A 15,443-nucleotide genomic window follows, 5' to 3' on the forward strand; every position below is an offset into this window, starting at 1 on the left:
ACAAGTTCTTCGAGGGAAGGTTGTGGAGGGGCCTCAACTGTTGGCTGTTTCTGGGGTTGTTGCTGTTGTTGGATTGGTGGAGGAATGTATGGTCTGCTTGGGCCAGCAGCATTTTGGAAGGAAGGAGCAGGCTGCTGTTGTTGTTGCTGAGGGCTGGACCATCTGAGGTTAGGGTGATTCCTCCATCCAGGGTTGTATCTGTTGCTGGAAAGGTCATAATTGCTCTGCTGTGGTAGATTTTGCTGCTGAGGTTGAGGAGGTCTATTGTAAATATTTGCAGCATAAGCTTCAGGCTGCTCAATTGCTCCAGGTTGCTGCATGGAAGGGCAAAGGTCTGTATGGTGGTCAGCAGAGGAGCACAAACCACAAACCCTTGCGACAGGTACAGATTTCTGATTCAAGGCCAGCTGGGTTACCAAGTTGACCAACGCATCCAGTTTGCCTTCAAGCTTTTTAGTTTCAGATGATGCAGATGGGTTTGTAGCTACCTCATGCACTCCTCTAATGACTATGGCATCATTTCTGGCGCTAAACTGTTGGGAGTTTGAGGCCATCATCTCAATTAAATTTCTGGCTTCAGCAGGAGTCATGTCTCCAAGGGCTCCACCACTGGCAGCATCTATCATACTTCTCTCCATATTACTGAGTCCTTCATAAAAATATTGGAGAAGAAGTTGTTCTGAAATCTGATGGTGGGGGCAACTGGCACATAGTTTCTTAAATCTCTCCCAGTACTCATACAGGCTCTCTCCACTGAGTTGTCTAATACCTGAGATATCCTTCCTGATGGCTGTGGTCCTGGAAGCAGGGAAAAAATTTTCTAAGAATACTCTCTTAAGGTCATCCCAGCTCGTGATGGACCTTGGAGCAAGGTAATACAGCCAGTCCTTTGCCACTCCCTCTAATGAATGAGGAAAAGCCTTCAGAAATATGTGATCCTCTTGGACATCTGGGGGTTTCATGGTGGAGCAGACAATGTGAAATTCTTTCAAATGTTTGTGCAGGTCTTCACCTGCAAGGCCATGAAACTTTGGAAGCAAATGAATCAGTCCAGTCTTAAGAACATATGGGACATCCTCATCAGGGTATTGGATGCACAAGCTTTCATAGGTGAAATCAGGTGCAGCCATTTCCCTTAGAGTCCTCTCACGAGGTGGAGGTTGTGCCATGTTCTCAGAATGTGCAAAATCAGAATGCTCAAAATCAGAATGCTCAAGATCAGGATGTTCAAAATCACCAATAACAGAATGCACAGATTCACCAGTTATGGAATGCTCAGAATGATCAAAAGGTATAAAATGATGCCTAACTAATCTATGAAATGTCCTATCTATCTCAGGATCAAAGGGTTGTAAGTCAGATGGATTGCCTCTAGTCATACACTACATTCAGCATGCACACAACTAGTTGCCTTGTCATGTAAATAAAGGTGTAGGTTTGAACTACAGCTACCCTCAAATGATATCCAAATGACTTGAAATTTTGTGAGCAACCCTATAAAATGATGAGAAGATAGCACAAAAAATTTTAGACAAAAATTCAAAGTCTAACTATGAAAGCTAAAATTGGTAGGTTAAGAAAAATAAGTGAATAAAACTTGAAAAATAAAAAACTTTTGACAAAATCGCTTTTTTTGGACGATGGAGACCTCAGCTGGTAGGAAATTTTTTTCTACCCCAAATGCATATATAATAATTGCGATTCTGATAACCGGAGCAAAAGTTATGGCCGTTTGAAGTTTTGACAAACACAAAATTTGCTAGTTTTTTGGAACTTTCAAATCTGACCAAACTAAAGGCTCTAGCTATTTTTCCCACAAAATATGGATTAAAAGAAGTTACCACAAAAAAAATTCAGCCAAAAATAACAACCCTAGCTACTAAAATAAAAAAATCCCAATTAATTCAGCATGGGTGGTCGCTAAAATCCGTCTCTAATTGATTTCTACTACTACTCTGTTTTTCCGCAAGCTGATTTCTACTACTACTCTGTTTTCAAGCACAATCTTCACAGCAAAACACCCAAGACTGAAACAGGGGAAACGCTTAATGGTAAAACTGAAACAGAACACACATTAAACAAAATACCAGGACACTAATCAACACTAACACACATACTAACACAATACTAACAATTAAACATAAAACACGAAAGGATTAAACACACAGCACTAGCTAGCTATTATGAACCTTTGGACACTGCTCCCCGGCAACGGCGCCAAATTTGATCGAGGCCGTACCCGAATCAAATAAACATGAAAATGCAGTAACTAGGAAGTGATCCTAGGTCGTTTCCCAACGAGCAGTGACAAGCCAAATATTCATAATATACTTGCAGTAACAGTAACGATGGGGGGGGGGGTTTGGTTGTTTGGTAATTAAAGAGCAGAACAAATAAAATGGAATACGAAACTACTAATACTAAAAACGGGTTGTTTCCTCTGATTCAGAAGCCACTCTCTTATCCTGGGTTATGGAGAATTCGTCCCTAACAGTCAACCACTTAATCCAACCCTATTTCAATTTACTAAGCGAAAATCAACTTAGGGTTTTCAATACGTGATTAGGCACCACATACACCAGTTAGCCCTTCGTCCATTAAGCATGAACGCAAGTTAGGCTCAGAGGCAATTAATTGAACACGAAGCGTGCACTGATTAATATTCACGAAATTGGGATAACTGGTGAAGGGAAAACTGCCAGGAAACCACATTACAAACGAAACCTCAAAGAGAGTTGGGCTTCGTCCTCAAAAGGAAACAACACCAGAAAATCTAGCCTTCCATGGATTCAAACAGAAAACGCAAATGAAACATGAAGCAGAAACGTAAATGAAGAAGAACGTAAATGAACAGAAACGTAAATGAAAGTAGAAGAAGAAGCAAGAATGAACTCGTAATTAGAGGCAGAAAACGTAAAATTGCATTACGAACTCAGAAACGTCAAAACAGAAAAACGAAAACCCTAAAACAAAGCTCTGAATGATGAATAGCATAACAGAATAGAATGCCCTGCACGAATCCCAAGGTAGCTATTTAAAAAGAGTCACTCAAAGTCACTGGGCCCTATTTCAATACTTTGGCCCAAAACGAAATAAACACTGAACAACATAAAATAAAATTGCGAAATTTCCTAATTAGAAATTAACTAAGGTAAGCGCTGCTTTATTTGCCCTCTTCAAGTCCACAACCAAAATCCAGATTAAGCCCAATGTTTCATTAATTCCTGAAATTAGATTAAAAACATCAAATTAGCTAAATGAGCCCAAATAATAAAACTGCCTAATTAATTGACAATTAAGACCAATCAATAATTAAAATGGTGCAAAAAGGGTTTAGAAAATAGAAGAAAATGATGGCACATCACTTTGAACAAGAAACCAAGAGGGCTCGCAAGGAAGAGTATGGCCGAGATAAATTCCGAGGAGCTCTGTGGGGCAGCAACAATGAGCTCAAGCTCCGGAGAGAGGAAAGAGACCAGTCACGAGTACATGGCATGATCTTAAAGGAAAAGTTAGTTGCTTGCTCAAGATCCAAGAGAAGTTTGGCCCAACACTTAGAAGCCACGGAGCAAAGCATGCTAGCTATAATAGGGCAGTACAAAGAAGAGTTAAACCAGTCTTTGACCCATGAACAAAACTAGTAGAGGACTTCACACAAGCGTATGCCGAGAAGGAAGCAAGAGGGAGGGTGATTGATGCATTGCATCAAGAAGCGACCATGTGGATGGATAGGTTTGCCTTGACCTTAAATGGAAGTCAAGACCTCCCGTGACTACTAGCCAAAGCAAAGGCCATCGCTGAAGTGTGTTCAGCCCCTGAGGAAATTCACGGGCTGATCAATTACTGTCAACACATGATGGATTTAATGGCCCATGTAATTAGAAACCGTTAGGTTCTGTTGTAACACTTTTGTATGATCTTGGCTAGATAAAAGCTTTTGTTCCTTTTTATAAAAAGAGAAGTTCTGGAACTCATCACGTTGTCTAAAAAAGCCTTGAGGTGGATCCAAGTGCTCTGATCATTCATTAGCATATTCATGTTTTGGTGGCATACTCACCGCTATTTGTTTCTTTAGAGAACTCACCATAACTAAAAAAGCGCAAAGGCACCCCTATAACACTCGATCAAGAAGTAAGATGGATAACGAAGAGGGAGTGCAAGAACAGATGAAGGCCGACCTATTGGCCTTAAAAGATCAAATGGCTTCTATCACGGAGGCCATGCTAAAGCTTCAAAAAACTATAGAAGATAATGCCACGGCAGCCGCTTCCAATACAGCTAGGGAAGCGGAACCGGTGCTACAGCTCGTAATAAACTTGGGCCGAGACAAAAATGCGACAGGTTTCAATCGGAGGTATAGTCCTCAAGCTTACCCTTATGGTTTGCCTCCGGACTTCACTCCTCGTACCGCTCCAGACGATTTGAGCCAAGCCCCTACCTTCGAGGGGCAGCTCCCTCCTCATGCCGACTATCCTCTGTAAGAAGATGATGAAGGAGATGCCCATTTAGGCCCTCTACTTCCCCTCAAGGATCCGACCCCCCATGAGTTACCCCAACCAAACATAGTCTGCCACGTCCCGTCTCCATCCGCACCCGTTAAGGAACTCGTTCCCTTTGCCTCAACGAAGCCCACGTAGCACACAACATCTCAGTCGAGGGTTTTGAAGGCATTATTAATCATATAACTACCAATAACTATATCGCGTTTGCGGAAGAAGAGATTCCCGTTGAGGGGAGAGGGCACAACAAAGCTCTACATGTGTCAATTAGATGCATGGACCATGTCGTTGCTAAGGTACTCATCGACAATGGTTCAAGCTTAAATGTGATGCCAAAGACCACCTTGGAGAAACTTCCTTTTAATGCGTCACGTCTAAAACCAAGTTTAATGGTAGTACGAGCCTTTAACGGTAGTCGGCGGGAGGTGATGGGGGAAATCAACATCCCCATTCAGATAGGCCCCCACACTTGCAATGTGGTTTTTCAAGTGATGGACATAAATCCCACCTACAGCTGCCTTTTGGGGAGACCTTGGATTCACGCACTAGGAGTGGTCCCTTCGACGCTTCACCAGAAATTGAAATTCGCGGTTGGTGGACTCTTGGTGATAGTGTCAGGCAAAGAAGATATGTTGGTGAGCTGCCCCTCCTCCACGCCATATGTGGAAGCAGCGGAGGAATCATTGGAAACAACTTTCCAATCCTTCGAGGTGGTGAGTTGTGCCTCTGTGGAAACGAGTCCGTTGCTACCTTGTCTCTCTAATGCGTCCATAATGGTGGCTTGGGTAATGCTCAGGCACGGTTATGAGCCCGGAATGGGCCTGGGCAAGGACAGCCACGGGAATGCCGATGTGGCCGACATTAGGGGGAACCTGTACAAATATGGGTTGGGGTATGAACCCAGGAAATCGGGAAGAAGGAATGTGCTGTCAAGACTCTGGGCAGATAGGGCATGGCCCGGCCATGTTAGCCAGTGCTTCACAAGTGCCGAGATAATGTTCGAGGAAGAGGTGGCAGCAATAGGAGAGGAATCTCCACAAGATCCACCAAGTTTCGTGCGACCATGCCATCCCAATTCCCAAGTGGGGAACTGGCGTGTGATGAGCCAGTCGGAAGTCTATACCGCTGATTCAATGTAATTAGAGGCTATAGATTCCTTTCTCTTTCATTTTGTGAAACCTACCTTATTAAATAACAAAGAGATCTCGTTTTATCTGTTCTTGCGATTCCACCTTTTCTCATATCATTTTGAATGTTTTTGTTTTTTTTGTCTTGAATGGTATAGATGTGAGGGTCGATTCTTTGAGGATCCTAACAACGAGGGTTTGATAATCGATTTTGACCGAGAAGTAAGTCAAACAATAAACAAAGAGGAGGAAGAGTACGTCCTTTCACCAGAGTTGGAGAGGTTGATCACTCAGGAAGAACGCGAAATGAAGCCTCACCAAGAGGAAATTGAACTGATAAAATTAAAGACTGGGGAAGGAAAGAAAGAAGTGAAAGTAGGAACCGGTATGACCGCACCTATCCGCCAAGGTTTGATAACCCTTCTTGAAGAATATCAAGACATCTTTGCGTGGTCGTACCAAGACATGCCAAGTCTGGACCTCGACATTGTGCAGCATAAGTTGCCATTGAATCCTGGGTCTTCCCCGGTTTAGCAAAAACTACGAAGGATGAGACCCAAAATGTCTTTGAAAATTAAAGAAGAAGTGAGAAAGAAGTTCGATGCGGGTTTCTTGGCTGTAGCTCGATACCCGGAGTGGGTAGCCAACATTGTCTCGGTCCTAAAGAAGGGCGGCAAAATATGAATGTGCGTAGACTATCGGGACTTAAACCGAGCCAATCCTAAAGACAATTTTCCATTGCCACACATTGATATACTGGTAGATAATACAACCAAGTTCACCCTTTTCTCCTTTATGGATGGTTTCTCAGGGTATAATCAGATAAAGATGACACCCGAAGATGTGGAGAAGACTACTTTCGTCACCTTATGGGGAACATTCTGCTACAAAGTGATGGCCTTCGGGCTAAAAAATGTTGGGGCAACCTATCAACGTGCCATGGTAGCTTTGTTCCACGACATGATGCATAAAGAGATAGATGTCTATGTAGATGACATGATTGCCAAATCTCAGATCAAGGACGAACACCTCGTCAATCTGCGTAAGCTGTTTGGAAGGCTGCAGAAATACCAACTGAAACTAAACCCCGCCAAGTGCACCTTCGGGGTGAAATCGGGGAAGTTATTGGGATTTATCGTGAGCCAGAAAGGGATATAGATAGATCCCGAGAAAGTGAAGGCCATTCTTGAAATGCCAGAGCCACGCACGTAGAAGCAGGTTTGAGGTTTCCTGGGCAGGTTGAATTACATCGCGAGATTTATCTCGCAACTCACCCCTACCTGCGAGCCCATCTTCAAACTATTGCGTAAGAACCAAGCGGTCTTGTGGAACAGCGACAGCCAAGAGGCCTTCGAAAAAATCAAACAGAGCCTCGCAAATCCCCCGATGCTCATGCCACCTGTAACAGGAAGACCTCTTTTCCTGTACATGACTGTGTTAGACGAGTCTATGGGGTGCGTGTTGGGTCAGCACGATGACTCTGGGAAAAAGGAACAAGCTATTTACTATTTAAGCAAGAAGTTTACCGCCTGTGAGATGAATTACTCAATGTTGGAAAGGACGTTTTGCGCCTTGGTATGGGCGTCACATCGTCTTAGGCAGTACATGCTCAATCATACCATGTGGCTTATTTCCAAAATGGATCCCGTGAAATACATCTTTGAGAAACCGGCCCTCACAGGACGAATCGCTAGGTGGCAGGTACTACTATCTGAATTTGATATTGTGTACGTCACCCAAAAGGCGATAAAGGGAAGCGCCTTGGCAAATTATTTGGCCCAACAACCCCTCTAAGATTATCGGCCGATGCACCCTGAGTTCCCGGATGAAGACACCATGGCCCTATTCGAAGAGAAGCGGACACACGAGGATATAGACAAATGGATTGTTTGTTTCGATGGGGCATCTAATGCTTTGGGCCATGGAGTAGGGGCAGTCCTTGTATCCCCAGATGATCAATGTGTTCCTTTCACGGCCAGGCTAGGTTTCGATTGTACCAAAAATATGGCCGAATACAAAGCATGCGCCCTTGGGATTCAAGCGACCATTGATTTTGATGTAAAGCTACTCAAAGTGTATGGAGACTCGGCTTTGGTAATACGCCAGTTGAGAAGAGAATGGGAAACTAGGGATCAAAACTTGATACTCTATCAAACTCATATCTTGAAGTTAGCCTAATTCTTTGACGACATTTCTTTCCACCACATACCTCGGGAAGAGAACCAAATGGCCGATGCATTGGCCACCTTGGCATCCATGTTTCAACTTGCCCCACACGGGGATCTGCCGTACATTGAATTGAGATCTTGGGGCAATCTGGCACATTGTTGTGCAATAGAGGAAGAGCGAGATGGGAAACCGTGGTATTTCGACATCAAACAGTATGTCGAGAACAAAGAATATCCACCAGGGATTTCCGACAATGACAAAAGAACATTAAGGAGATTGGCTACTGGTTTCTTTGTGAGTGGTACCATCCTATACAAACGAAACCACGACATGACCCTCCTGCAATGCATAGATGCCAAAGAGGCGTACTACATGATTGAGGAAATCCACGGGGGTTCATTTGGGACACATGCCAATGGGCATGCTATGGCCAGGAAGATCCTTAGAGCAGGTTATTACTGGCTCACTATGGAAAGCGATTGCTGCGCCCATGTAAGGAAATGCCATAAATGTCAAGCGTACGCGGACAATGTCAATGTTCCGCCACATCCTCTGAACGTCATGTCCGCCCCTTGGCCTTTTTCCATGTGGGGAATAGATGTCATTGGGGCCATCGAACCCAAAGCTTCGAACAGTCATCGCTTCATTCTCATGGCGATAGATTATTTCACCAAATGGGTCGAAGCGGCTTCTTATACCAATGTCACGAGGAACGTGGTGGTCAGATTCATAAAGAAGGAGCTGATTTGTCGATACGGACTCCCTAGGAAGATCATTACTGATAATGGCACCAATCTGAATAACAAAATGATGCAGGAAATGTGCGGGGATTTCAAGATCCAGCATCATAACTCCACCCCTTATCGGCCAAAGATGAATGGGGCTGTGGAGGCTGCAAATAAAAATATTAAGAAGATTATTCAGAAGATGACGGTGTCATACAAAGATTGGCATGAGATGTTGCCTTTTGCCCTGCATGGATATCAAACCTTGGTACGAACTTCTACTGGGGCAACGCCGTATTCCTTGGTTTATGGGATGGAAGCAGTACTCCCATTTGAGGTAGAGGTCCCTTCCCAGAAGATACTAGCGGAATCGGGCCTAGAAGAATCAGAGTGGGCTCAAACACGCTACGACCAACTCAACCTTATTGAAGGTAAGCATTTGACGGCCATGAGCCATGGGCGCCTGTATCAACAAAGGATAAAGAATGCGTTCGACAAGAAGGTACGCCCGTGCAAGTTCAATCAGGGGACCTTGTCCTGAAAAAGATATCCCACGCTGTTAAAGATAATCGAGGGAAGTGGGCCCCGAATTACGAAGGACCTTTCGTTGTGAAAAGGGCTTTTTCTGGGGGGGGGCTCTGGTGCTCACCAACATGGATGGCTAGGAGCTACCCTCGCCCGTGAACTCCGATGTTGTTAAGCGATATTACACTTGAAAGCTGGGGCAATGGAGGAAACCACTACATGTTCTTTTTATTTTGTGTTTGTGTCTTTTTGGTTTCCTCCAAGGATTCCTGTCCACTGTAATTGTCTCGTCACAGTTCTATAAAAGAAGAGAACATGGGTCTGAGGCTTCAGTCCTCACTTTGGTTTTAAACCATGTGCAGTTTGTAATAACCTGAGCCCTTTCGCTTAGTTCATGGGGTGCCCCAAGCGCTTAATTAAAACTGAACCTAACCATCTTTCACTAAGAAGATTATTGCATTTGAAAACCTTTATGCATACGCATACGCATGCATATTTTTTTATAACAGGGGCAGAATCGTCTTAGGCAATGGTCAAAGGTCGAGACAAGGTTAAAGGCAAAAACCAATCGAGGTAAGACGACGACAAAGCCACGATTTGCCACGTATTATTTGTTTCCTACTTTCAGGTACTTAGGGACGGACGCAAGTAGAGGTTAGGGTCACGACCGATAGATCGTCATCCCTTGCCTAGCTTTGGACAAATGGAAAGCGCCGCTGCAAGGCAGCCTAGTATCCTTTGAATTCCCGGTAGTTATTACTGTTGCGTCTTTAAAGTAAGTATTGAATGCCTAATCCACCCTAAGGGGGGTTCGAGTAAGCGAACCCGATCCACAGAAAGCATTATTTGTTTCCACCAAAAAAAAATAAAAAAATAGTACAGGTTAGCTCGCCTGGGCGAGCACCCCTGCACCCGCAAATAAAAAATGAGGGAGGGGGAGTTTTCTGCACCCCAAAAAACTTCCCCCCCCCCCTCATTCAAAAAAGAAAGCTCACGGGAATTGAGGATTTTCACCCCTAGGCCACTATTTTTGCGCTTTTGCTTCCATTCTTAGTGTTGCTACTCACTCCATCAAGTAAGCATCTCATTCTTGAGCTTTCTAGCTTTCCATTGATGTATCTTGGTCTTCTTTTGGTGCTCTAAATTGTGTGAATATGCCCAAGTCTATGGGGCAATTTTGGCTTTGTTTCATGCTTGATTGGTGTGAGTTAGGGGGTTGTACGGGATGGCCCTAGGCCTAAGTTGCATTCTGGAGTAATGGGGCATGCCACATTGCCCCCATTCTCTTGCTATTCATGCCAAAACATGCGCCCACCAAGTGCTCGATGAAATGCCTCAATGACATATGGGCATGGTTTTGTAAGCTTGGGATTGTGGGACTGTTTTATATGTATAGGGACAGCATGAAGGATTTAAAATGAGTGCCCAAATGTGATTCTAGGCCTAGGAACCCAAGCTTTTAATTCCAATACAAAGAAGTATGACTTACGCCTAGGAATCTAAGTTTGGGTTTTGAATGCAAAAAGGCATGAATATTAGGACATGTTTGAGAGGTTTCTATTAGAATTTAAATTTGGCTGCCCCATGAGGAATACCTTGCACCTAGGTAGCATGGAAAATACCTTTCAACGGTATGTATATATGTGAATATGTATAGCATGGAAATGCCTTGCAAAGTGTGTGAATATATGGCATAAAAATACCTTGCAAAGTGTGAATGTATAGCAAATAATGCATTTCAAAAATCGGTATATGTAGGATAGGTAGCGTAAAAATGCCTTTCAAAATATGTATATTGGTGGATAGGTAGCATAAGGAGCCTTTCAAAAATGTACCCATGTCGAAAATGGCACGAGAATGCTTCCCAAATGAATATATGATGTGGAATTGCCTTTCAAGTGTAGATAGATGACATGAAAGTTCCTTCTCAAATAAATGCAAGTGTGTGCATGACATGAGTTTTGCTCTCCAATGTGCATATATAAACAAATATGAAACAACAAAAATGTATATATTAATAAAATACTCCAAATGTGCGTAGGTAGTTTGTGGTAGCAAAATACTTAGGATATGAACATGTGTAATTTTGACACAATACCTTGAGCATGCGTATATGTATTCTTTCCAAAAAATATATGTGTGGTAACTAGAATGTTTTGAATATCCTTGTGTGTTGATATAAATAGTAGGATATTTTACGCATACGCACGTTGGTAAATGTTCTTTTAAGGAAATGTGTGCACAAGTTTGTTCTAAATCGAAAAGATCAGCATACCGTTTTTTCTTTAAAGTAGCATTTCCTTGTAAACTAAACTTTACAAATGCTTGTCCTCGCAGGAAATGGCTCCGAGAAAGCTTTCCGCAAAGAGATCTAGGAAGGACGTCGCGGCTGAAGGGACCAATGCCGCCCCCGAGTTTGACAGCCATCGTTTCAGGAGTGCTGAGCACCAACAACGTTTCGAGGCCATCAAAGGATGGTCGTTCCACCGAGAAAGACGCATCCAACTCAGGGACGATGAGTACGCTGATTTTCAGGGAGAGATAGCTCGTCGGCGTTGGACATCACTGGTCACTCCCATGGCTAAGTTCGACCTAGATGTAGTCCTAGAGTTTTACGCCAATGCTTGGCCCACGGAGGAGGGTCGTGCGGTCATGGGTAAGGGGCCAGTGGATTCCTTTTGATGCAGACGCCCTCAGCCTGTTCCTGGGAGACCCGCTAGTGTTAGAGGAGGGCCAAGAGTGCGAGTATAGTCAGAGAAGGAACCGGGCCGATGGATTTGAGGAGGAGGTCATTGCCCAGCTGCTATGCATACCGGGTCAGGATTTTTCCCGGACCGCTGCCGGGAGGCGGGTGTGGATCATGCGCACCAGCATGACCACCTTGACTCAGATGTGGATGACGTTGTTGCTCAGCAACGTCCTGCCCAGCGATCATAACTCCGACCTCCCTCTGCCGAAGTGTCAGCTGGTGTACGCCATCCTGACACGGATGAGTGTCCATGTGGCTCAGTTGATCGCTGACGCCTTTTATTTATTTGCAGGTATGCCACCAACCAGGCACCCTCTAGACCCAGATAAGTCTAATAGGGCCCTGGGGTTTCCAGCGTTGATCACGGGCCTCTGCCAGTCATTCGGGGTTCCCGTCACACCTAGTAAGGTGATTCGACCGCCGATCACCCGGGCCTTTATTGAGAAGTATTGCATGCCTAGACAAGCGCAGGGTGATGCACCGCAGGCCGTAGACGCACCACCACCACCTCGTCAGGCTGATCCAGCTGGGTCATTTGGCATGGAGCAGTATGTACAGCACTTGGTTCGCCAGCAGCCGGCCAACCACAGGGGGTAGGTGCAAACCCATGAGTGTCTCTACCAGCTCAGCCTCAGTCTCTATCAGTTCAGGGCAGAGGTTGCATGGCCTGGAGATTGGCCTGAGGCCTAGGCAGGGGAGGCGCCCGTAGAGGCTCCCGATGATGCAGAGGAGGGCCGCATGGATGAGGAGATGACAAATTTACTCAATTTCTTGGGAGGGAGCGGAGCCACATGACCAGGGAATCCCCAGATTCATATTCTCTTTTATGTTTCCTCTTTTATCTGTTACATATCATTTTATTTTTATAACTTGAGGGACTAACGTTTGTTTTGGTTTTTTGATTGTCTTTTGTTTTGTGCATATGTTGTTGGACTGTTGCGTTAGTGCTTACTTCGTTATTGTCAATAATGTTTGTTGAAATTCCGGAACCGTGTAGAGTTTTCATTTAGGAACGTCGTCCTAAAAATAAAATGAACTAAAAAATCATGATAACGCCAAGAATAGAAAAAAAGAAAGAGGTGTTGTGAACAAATGTTGTGTCTATATATAAAGAAAAGAAAATAGTTTTTTATATGTAAAAAATGTATGGAAAGATTTTGTGTGTGTGTAAATAAGGTGTGAAAAGAAATTCTTGTGTGTGTGTTTAAATAAGGTGTGAAAAGAAATTCTTGTGTGTGAGCAACGAGTGTATACAAAGAAATTTTTGTATAAACCATGAGTGTATGTTGAAAAAACGAAAAAGAAATCTTTGAACAGGAATAGAGTTTGTATATAGACCATGTTGATATAAGGAGAAAGAGTTTTAATGCGTGTGTATACAAAGAAAGTTTGTCGTGTATAGGAATGCAGGTGTACAAAGAAAAAGTTTTTCTCATAGATAATGATGGATGTATAGTTTTTGCAAACAGAGAAAAAATAAAACAAAAAAAAAAAAGAAAAGAGAAAGAAAGACCTCGAAGGTTGGCATGTTATGGTCATAGGAAGCATAAATCATTCGTAGAGAGCAAACATATCTTTTGGAAGCAAGAGACTGACGCTAAGAGTTTATTTTCCTGAATAACCGAGATGAAAATGGATGGATTCGTTGAACTGATGAAAGAACATAATTTGGAAATATTGGGTCTACTTGTGTAAATCCCAAGCCTTAGTATCACGATGCCATAAACTGGATGCTTGAGTACCCACCTAGCTGTGGCCATGACTAATTATGCACGTTGTTTCCAAATCATCATTGTTACGCGTGCCTCGTGGAAATAATATGGAAATTCAACCCGAGACCGACACCTTGACACACGAATTTGTTTTGCCCTGGATATCAAAATCGGGCTCGCACGATGAAAAGACCATGTTGAGACACAACCTTAAGCTACTTTGAACCTTGGGCCGTGAAAATAATCCTCATCCTTTCCCCCGAAGAAAACGACAGCAGAATCTCCTCAAGGGAGAGCGAATAACGAATGCTAAAATCAGAATTCCCAATCAAAGATCGGAAAGGAAGAAATGAAAAGAAAGAAAAGAAAAGGAAAAGAAGGATTCCCGATTGAAGAACGAATGAAAGTAAAAAAGAAAAAAAGATCGGAGGAAAAACAGAATAATTCCCGATCAATACAGGAAATCAGGAAAGAGAACAGAAGATCTTCCGACCAGATAAATTTTTGACAGGGCAAATGACTGTCGGCAAAGGAAAACCCATTTTTAAAGTGGTTCTTTCTTTGGGATTGCCATTCAAAGTCGCTCTCAACTGGTCATATCCCGCCCCACATAAACAAAGAGGAAAAGACCGAAACACCCAGCTTCCTCTCCAAAAACACTACCCTTGAGGAAATCCTATTGATCCATGATCGTGCGTGTGATCTTTTGGTTCGATAGGAAGTCATGTGCAAAATAAAGTCATGGTGCAGCTATGGTTTGGGATTAGGGTAAAACACTTACCTGTGTGAGTCTTTATACACTATGAGTGATTTTATTCTCAGTTTCAGTTTGACCCGACGTTTCCCCTGAATGTTCATTTAAAAGCTAAATGTTGACATCTCGCCCTTCGTTTTCAGTTACAAGGAAAATTACTTTTGGCATAAGCATATTGTTTCTCAAAAATATGGTGCTCTCGTGAATGATTTATTTTTCCTTATTAAAGCATGTTCGCCTTTTAGGTGAAAGAACCTGGCGGACCATTCGGTCCATCCTCAAATCTTATTCGGAGACCCATGAATTTATTGCCTAGCATTGTTCATGCGTCCTCCACCATCGAGTCTGGAGCCCCGCGAATTGATTGCCTAGCGCTGTTCGCCTATCCTCCACCCTCAAATCTTATTCGGAGACCCATGAATTGATTGCCTAGCGTTGTTCATGCGTCCTCCACCATCGAGTCTGGAGCCCCGCGAATTGATTGCCTAGCGCTGTTCGCCTATCCTCCACCCTCAAATCTTATTCGGAGACCCATGAATTGATTGTCTAGCGCTGTTCATGCGTCCTCCACCATCGAGTCTGGAGTCCCGCGAATTGATTGCCTAGCGCTATTCGCCTATCCTCCACCCTCAAATCTTATTCGGAGACCCATGAATTGATTTCCTAGTACAGTTCATGCGTCCTCCACCATCGAGTCTAGAGCCCCGCGAATTGATTGCCTAGCGTTGTTCGCCTATCCTCCACCCTCAAATCTTATTCGGAGACCCATGAATTGATTGCCTAGCGCTGTTCATGCGTCCTCCACCATCGAGTCTGGAGCCCCGCGAATTGATTGCCTAGCGCTATTCGCCTATCCTCCACCCTCAAATCTTATTCGGAGACCCATGAATTGATTTCCTAGTACAGTTCATGCGTCCTCCACCATCGAGTCTGGAGTCCCGCGAATTGATTGCCTAGCGCTGTTCGCCTATCCTCCACCCTCAAATCTTATTCGGAGACCCATGAATTGATTGCCTAGCACTGTTCATGCGTCCTCCACCATCGAGTCTAGAGCCCCGCGAATTGATTGCCTAGCGCTGTTCGCCTATACTCCACCCTCAAATCTTATTCGGAGACCCATGAATTGATTGCCTAGCACTGTTCATGCGTCCTCCACCATTGAGTTTGGAGCCCCGCGAATTCA

At 43.8% G+C, this 15,443-nt stretch overlaps 1 non-coding gene across 1 annotated transcript; it reads left to right on the forward strand.

Annotated features, from left to right (window-relative positions):
- Positions 1-684: 684 nt before the first annotated feature.
- Positions 685-791, forward strand: LOC114401031. The gene has a single exon (XR_003664147.1). It is a non-coding gene; the product is annotated as a small nucleolar RNA R71 (small nucleolar RNA).
- Positions 792-15,443: the final 14,652 nt, after the last annotated feature.

This window comes from Glycine soja, chromosome 19, assembly GCF_004193775.1.
Source record: "Glycine soja cultivar W05 chromosome 19, ASM419377v2, whole genome shotgun sequence".
Taxonomy (NCBI): Eukaryota; Viridiplantae; Streptophyta; class Magnoliopsida; order Fabales; family Fabaceae; genus Glycine; species Glycine soja.